At 38.3% G+C, this 8418-nt stretch overlaps 1 pseudogene; it reads left to right on the top strand.

The window, feature by feature from the left end:
- Nucleotides 1–524: 524 nt before the first annotated feature.
- Nucleotides 525–887, top strand: LOC112829929 (large ribosomal subunit protein eL36-like; annotated as a pseudogene).
- Nucleotides 888–8418: the final 7531 nt, after the last annotated feature.

Below are 8418 nucleotides of genomic sequence, written 5' to 3'. Positions count from 1 at the left end.
AAAGTTGGTTTCCAAAACTGTTCAGGTTTGCAGTTTTAAAGTTTTCTTACTCTAAACCCCTTTATAGTGGATACTGTGACTCATCTCTCTCTTTGACCCTATTATAACATCTAACACAGAATATGACTTTCATCAGTGTTTATGACATGAATGAATGAATGAATGAATGGTTACCGATATCATCCATGTTTCACAGATAGGGACACTGAGTCAAAAAGGAGATTTTATGGCTCAGTCGGTTAAGAGTGGGACTCTCGATTTTGGCTCAGGTCATGATCTCAGGGTCGTGAGACCCCGCCCCGCCCCCAGCTCCAGCTGTGTGTGGAGCCTGCTTAAGATTCTGTTTCCCTCTCCCGTCCCCCCAGCCCCTTAAAAAAAAAAAAAAAAAGGAGATTCTGTGACTTTTTTTTGATTTGGTAACACATAAAAGACTAAAACCAGCAGTGATTAGAACTATGAATCTTAAACCTGGCTGACCCTGAAAATCATGAGGACGACTTTTAAAAATATGTGCTCTTGCGGGAGCCATTGAGGAGCAGCCGCCATGGCTCTGCGCTACCCTATGGCCGTGGGCCTTAACAAGGGCCACAAGGAGACTAAGAACGTGAGCAAGCCGAGGCACAGCCGCCGCCGCGGGCGCCTCACCAAGCCCACCTAGTTTGTGCGGGACATGATCCGAGAGGTGTGCGGCTTCGCCCCCAACGAGCGGCGGGCCACCGAGCTGCTCAAGGTCTCCAAGGACAAGCGCGCCCTCAAGTTCATCAAGAAAAGGGTGGGGACACACATCCGAGCCAAGAGGAAGAGAGAGGAGCTGAGCAATGTCCTGGCCGCCGTGAGGAAAGCCGCAGCCAAGAAGGACTGAACCCCTTCCCCAACATGTAATAAAGCCTTTTAGGAAAAAAAATAAATAAAAATAAAAATATGTGCTCTATCCAGCAACCACCCTCAATCAGTTGAATCAGAATAATTCAAGCAGAATTTCTCAGGGTAGACCCCAGGCATCTGTATTTTAAGGCTTCTAGGTGACAGGTACAGAGCGAGATTTAAGGATTACTACCCTCATAATGAGTCCTTGGGGAGCAGAGACTGTGTCTATTCATTGTAACTCCATCACCAGAGGCAGATTAGTCTAGTCTTCTGTGCACACCAAAGCCCTTGTTGGCTGACTCTCCTAGCCCTGAGCCAAGTGATTTTTGTATGAGCACATTTAATGTTAGTCTCTTCCGCTATCTTTTAAATGTATTTTCTTTCATTCTCACCTTGTAATAACCAGAGAAGGTTTTATTTGCACCCCCTCAGTAGCACAGCAAACACCTCCCCTAACAGAGTGAAGAAATGAGAAGGGAGCTGTCAGGCTACAAAGCTGTCAGAACAACAGGATATGCTTCAAGGCCTACAAACCGGAGCCTCGGAGACCACAGGGTTCCGACTGGTGGCAAGGCTCAAATAAAAATGAAAAAAGTCAGGGCGCCTGGGTGGCTCAGTTGTTAAGCGTCTGCCTTTGGCTCAGGTCGTGATCCCAGGGTCCTGGGATCGAGCCCCACATCGGGCTCCCTGCTCCGCGGAAAGCCTGCTTCTCCCTCTCCCACTCCCCCTGCTTGTGTTCCCTCCCTCACTGTGTCTCTTTCTGTCCCCCAAATAAATAAATAAAATCTTCTTAAAAAAATGAAAAATGTCAGAGTACACAGAACAGTAAGAAACAGTACAGAGTATCTAAGGAAGTAAGGAAATCTGGTTTTTACTATTCCATAGTAGCTGAAATTCTATGTGACCACATCCCTGTACCATTAGCGCTAACATGTCATGAACCTTCCTCATACTGAAGGAAGAGCATCAGAGCTACCACCCCCTATACTCTTCCAGAATTCTCTAGGCACCTCGGCCTAAAATGTAGGCCTAAATATGGAACAGTTTCACTATAAATAACATGTAATTATTATAGATAACATTATATACATGGTATAAAATATTATAAATAACATTAAATAAAAAGCACTAGATCCGTTAGCCATATGCAGTAGATGCCGACTCTACAAATAACAATATGTCACAAAGTAAATTCAAGTATTTATTTTGAGGCATATTCCAGTTCCTGAGTTCTATATTTTTTTCTTACTTGTTAGTTTAGTAGTAGGAACTAAACCAATGTTAGTTTAGTGCTGGAGTATGTACTGCCACTCTTGTCTCTACATGCATGGCAGTATATGCCTGTGTAGCATTTTAACATATTATTTAATATTCCCTGCAATACTATGTGATAAACAGAAACAAATGTAATCATCCTTATTTTATATTGGAGGAATCCATAGTCCAAGACTGTAAAGGATTAGTACTGGGTTGAAAAACGGGGCAAAACTGTAGCTCAAAGTTAGATGTTCTGATTCCAAGTCTAGTAACTTCCACTACCCTCCCACCCCAAATACCACTGAAGTCATTCTGTATTTTTAAATATTTCTTTAGGAATGTTTGATGTGAGTTGCTGAGAAGGTAAAGTATCTTCTTCATCAGCATCTCCCTTATGGTGTATACATAGCTCCAAGCTCTTAAAATGCCTTAATGTAAGAATAAGTTTTATTAAATATATATATATTTTAATTTTATTTATTTGCCAGAGAGAGAGAGAGAGCACACACAGCAGAGGGAGCGGCCGGCAAAGGGAGAAGCAGGCCCCCCGCTGAGCAGGAAGCCGGATGCAGGACTCAATCCCAGGACCCTGGGACCATGACCTGAGCCAAAGGAAGACACTTACCCCACTGAGCCACCCAGGTGTCCCTGTTAAATCTATTTCTATCTTAACCAAATTTTAGATTTGTTTCCCTAGAATAGAATGGCTCTCCTAGAATAGATAGTGTTGACAAAAAGGGAGGCATTTAAGTTCATCCTCATGGCTTAAAAGGCCATACAAGCACAACATTTCTTCACTGGGCCCATGAAACAAGCCCCCTGTGGATTACAAATTGCCTCTTTCACTCATTTATAGTATAGAGCTGAAATAATTTCCCTTGCTCTTATTAGTTTCTGCTACAAACAATTGCAATTTCTGCAGCGTGGAGAGTAAAAGGAAAAAAAAAATAAAAAGTCTTATGTAAGGAAGTTTCATCCATTTCCCCTAATTGCATTTGCTTTTCATTTGGCTTCAGGCTCTTGGCCATACACAAATAAAGCGGCTTTGCACAGGAATGGCAAGGACAAGAAAAGTGCGTGTTCAGAAATAGCAGCCTCCTGTCTGAACACAGGACTTTCCACCTGCTTACTGCTCACCAGGTGCTTTTCTGTCTGCTGTCCACTGGACTCGAAATCAATCAGCCCAGAGTGAGAGCAGAAAGTTCATGTCCGCACTGGGGATTTAGAATTCATAGACTTGAAAAATCAGTGAGGTATCAAAAATGTATCTTAGTGTCTCTATGTTCCCCTTCTGGCAAGGTGCTGTCAGAAATTTCATTTGAACAAAATAGGGTCAAAGCTATTAAGCACTGTTTTTCAAGGAAAAGCAAAAAAATGTTTACAAAATAATGGTGAATATTCTACTGTTAATAATAATTATTATAATTTAGTGAGCAATTACTGTGTCCCAGACACTGTGCTAAGAGCTTTACATATGTTATCTCAACTAACCTCCTAGCAATCCTAGGAAATAGGTATGATTGTCCTCATTTTGTGTAGGAGGAAATGTAGGTTAAGTTCACTCATTAGCAGGTCACTGAGCCAGCATTTCAACTCCCCCAACTGTCAAATTTTGAAGATCCTAAAGCATTGGATTATATTGCCCAATATAATAACAAGGTATATACATGTGATTTATACTAACATATGGTTTATTGATCATTATTTTCAGAGGCAATATTTTGTTTAACATTTGCCAATTTGTATTATTAATTGTCCCAATGGTTGATTTTTTCTAAACCACATTAAAAAAAAAATCAATTGAAAGAAACTTGAGGTAGATTGAGGCACTTTATGTTGTTTTTTTAATCCCTAAAGGCCTAAAGAAAGTATTTAAATCTCAAACCACATGTGGTGGCTTTGTCATGTGTCAACTTGGCTAGGCTGAACTACATCTCCCAGAATTTCTTTTTTTGTATGTTTGCAGTTAGAGTGGACCACAACTGAGATTCTTAAGAGGTATTTGGAGGGCCAACCAGTTCACACATAGATTAAAACCTTATAACACGAGTATCTCCTACTGGTTCTGCTTCTCTGACTTAACCCTAATGGATACAGTAAAGTTAGATAAACACAATGGGTTGAATTTCTTAAGTTATTTCATTATTTATAAGAACTAGAGCTCTATTAACAGGTTCCAATTCATTTCACTAAAGATGACTCATAGTTGAAACAAAACTTTGGTTAACAAATCCAAATAAATAATAAATCCATAATAAATGGTCAGTATCAGAGAGAGATGATACAAGCCTTTTGTTGAATTAATTATTTTAATTTTCTCATATGCCAATAAGTAGCATCAAAGATTGGGATTATGATTTTTTATAGCATTTAAACTATTTTATTTTGAATAAAATAATTTTAACATTCCTATTTTTCCCTTTCTCTTGAATCAGAAAAAAGATTCAAGAGACAATATAGTGGGGTGGGGAAGAGGAGAATAAAGATATTTTGAATCCATTTTTTGGTATTCAGTTATAAAAAAGGGATTCTGGCTATTAGTCTATATATTTCTTAATCTGTACTCCCACTGGTTGCTCTCAAAATAGAACATTCATAGTAGGAAAAAGGGCCCAGTGGAGGAGCCATCTCTACCTTGTACCCACAGTCACAAGGCCATGGCCCCTCAGTAAGTCTGTAGATTCTCATCTGGACACCATAAAATCCCTGTAATAATACTTGACACCTATTTTCAAAGGACTTTATTTCTAAAATTGAGCTGCTTTGTGCTAAATTAATTCCGGAGGGCATGGGGGAACACAGGATGCACTAAGGAACTGCCATTGCTATAGCAACTGAAAGGAGAATTATAATTAATTATTTTTAACCCATATGTATATTTTATAGGAACATTTGAAAGGAAGGAAGTAGAACTCAGGAAGCTAAGCAATAGATTGGGAACTACATGTGATTTGAAAGCTTTCTTCCGAACTGTGTTACTAATCTGATAAATACTTCACTATCACCCTCCTTCTGACCAACAGTGGCGAAATGTCCTGGCCTAATGTGTGGGATTCCTATGGGGAAATACTAATGGGCTGCAAGAGAAAGCTTTCTGCAAACTGAGGTCTCTCACAAAATGCTTCACAGTAAAAATGGGTCTTGTTCTCATACTCTGTAAACTCATCAAGGTCTTGAACTTGATGGCCAAATCTTCTGTGCTGTTTCAAGACATTCTCTTAGAAAAAAAAAAGATCTTATAGACACTGAATCCTAAGTAAATGGAGGACCCACAGCTTGAAACTCTGCTTTCTGCTCCCCTAACAGATACTATCACCCTTGCCCAGTTCTGAGTCCAATCAGAATTTAATAAAACATTTTATTTCACCCTCTAATGACAGAGAAAAGTAGAGGAAAGACCTTATAAATTTACATCAAAGCTAGAAGAAGTTAAGTCTTGAATTAACTTATTATGACGCTCTGTGAACTCTCTGAATAAAATTGTGTTGTCTTTCCTAGCCTCAGCCTGCATATATTAGCCTATCCAGAACTGGTATTTCTGATAAGTTATTTGAATTTCAATCATTTGTTCACATCCTCAGGTCAGGTTCTCATTAAAAATTCATTTGAAAGCAACTGGTTATATTGGCAACCTCAATGTATACTTCCAACTTTTAATGAGAAACTAAAAACCAGTGATGACTCTCTCCTACAGAATACCATTTAGGTCTGTTGGTGAAAAGACAGAAATCTGTTTTCCACAACTTTTGTACAACATACAAATTCAAGTAATTATCATTCTCTCGTATGTAAATGTGTACCAATAAACTCAAAAAGAAATAGTCATTATAACTTATATACCCTGAGCAAACCAATTTTCCCCACTGCATTGTATGAGCTTATTATAGCCAGTTGGGTGAAGATAGCCTTGCCAATGTGTGCAGTAATCATATCTAAGATCAAGAGATTAGAATTATAAAATCTCTGAGCTTTTGTAGCATGATGCTACTTGCTCCCACTGTAGATGTAGGTATCTCTCTGCTCTCCAAACACTTGAAGGTTGAATCTCCGCTCTGATTTTTGCTCTGATGAGGGCCCACCTACTGGATCCAACCCATAATAATGGCCTGTTTAGCCTTTGGAGAGTGAGAGAGGATCTATATCTAAAAGATAAGTAATGGATCATCAGAGACACTCAGATTCTTCTGTCCCTACCCCCAAAATGTGTGTATGGGTATGCATATTAATAACACAAATTAATTTGATTAAATAGTTTTATGTTGGGTATTCTTTTGTTATGTTCAATAATTATAGAAATAAGTAGTTTGAAAAGGTCATTTCCACTTATTAATGGAAAAAATATAAGATTGCTCACTGGTCTTAGGACCTTACCTTTACCCCACCCCCACAGAGTAAGTCTTATTTCTCAAATTCATCTTTTAATTATTCCCTTCAAATAAGATGCAGTTGTATAGGTTAAAAAAAAATGAAAGATATACATGACTAGTCACCATACCTTAACTAACAATTCAATGATACTAAATGACTTGCCTTCCTAAACTTTATCAGGTTTTCCCTTCCTTCATGCTCAGGCAAATGGCCTAATTTTTGAGGCAAAGCCAATGGTGATCCTTTAATAGAATACCTATATTCTATATTTATACCATGTGCCAATGTCAAGTGAGAACAAAACTGTGTATCTTCAGTTCCACACTTATAAAATGTCCACAGCCAAACTAGATATGTTCTAATGTCACTTCTCCCTTAACAGTGAGGTCTGGGACAAGCCCGCATCCAACTGGAGAGATCATTAGTCTCATCATCTTTATCATTTTAAGGATCTAGAAGTGTTTCTTTTGAATTATCTTTCCTTGAGTTTTTCCTTAATACTGAGTAAAAATCTCAATCAGAGGTTAATAGGTCTGTACTTTCTTGGTGGTATTGCCAAAGAAGCTATGAATAGAACGGCCATGTGAGTGAACTATGCTGACATAGAGTCTTCAAGAGACCCAAACAGAAACTATATGGAGAATCTTCACAAAGAATTAAAAAGCTCTATAACTTAAGAGATTCTCTGCCTGTGGTCCTGAGAAGCTTCATTACTTTCAGCTATTTCCCTTGCATATCTTGGGTCACAGGTACCATACGCCATATACGTCACAAATTTGCTGTTCTAATATTCCCAAATACAATGTTTCCTTTTCCTAAAAGGCCTCTTTACCCAATATCAACATATTCAAATACTTTGCATCTTTCAAAGGCTAGTTCATATGTGGCTTCCTCTACAGAATCCTATCTTCCTAATCTTCTTTCCCTGCCCCCGCTTTATTGAAGTGTAATTGACAAATAAGATTGTATATATTTAAGGTGTACAATGTGATGATTTGTTATACATATACATTGTGAAATGGTTACTATAATCAAGTTAATTAACACACCCATCAGCTCACATAGTTCGTTCTCTCTCTCTCTCCCCCCTCTGTGTGTGTGTGTGTGTGTATGTGTGTGGTGAGAACAAGTTAAGATCCTACTCTCATTTCTGCAGTATTGTTTTTTAAAATTTTTATTTAAATTCCAGTTAGTTAACATACAGTGTAATATTAGTTTCAAGTGTACAATATAGTGATTCAACACTTCCATACAATCCCCTGTGCTCATCACAGGTGCACTCCTTACTCCCCATCACCTCTTTCACCCATCTCTCTGCCCATGTTCCCTCTGCTAACGCTCAGTTTGTTCTCTTTAATTAAGAGTCTGTTTTCTGGTTTGCCCCTCTTTTTTTCCCCTTGGCTTGTTTGTTTTGTTTCTTATTCCACATATGAGATCATATGGTATTTGTCTTTCTCTGACTGACTTATTTCACTTAGCACAATACTCTTTAGCTCCATCCATGTTGTTACAAATGGCAAAATTTCACTTTTTAATGTCTGAGTAATATTCCATTCTCTCTCTCTCTATATATATATAATATATATGTATATATATATACTCTCTATATAAATATATATATAAATATATACCTCCTCTTCTTTATCTATTCATCAGTCAATGGACACATGGGCTGTTTCCATAACTTGGCTATTGTAGATAATGCTTCTATAAACATCAGGGTGCTTGTAACACTTTAAACCAGTATTCTTGTATTCTTTGGGTAAATACCTAATAGTCCAATTGCTGGATCACAGGGTAGTTCTATTTTTAAATCTTTGAGGAAACTCCATATTGTTTTCCAGAATAGCTGCACCAGTTTGCATTCCCATCAACAGCACAAGAGGTTTCCCCTTTCTGCACATCCTTGCCAACGCCCATTGTTTC

The sequence above is a fragment of the Callorhinus ursinus genome, unplaced genomic scaffold (genome assembly GCF_003265705.2).
Source record: "Callorhinus ursinus isolate GAN/ISIS: 27379988/994484 unplaced genomic scaffold, GSC_fseal_2.0 scaffold27, whole genome shotgun sequence".
Classification (NCBI taxonomy): Eukaryota; Metazoa; Chordata; class Mammalia; order Carnivora; family Otariidae; genus Callorhinus; species Callorhinus ursinus.
The sequence above is the reverse complement of the archived record's forward strand: the minus strand, read 5'-3'. Positions and strand labels throughout refer to the sequence as shown.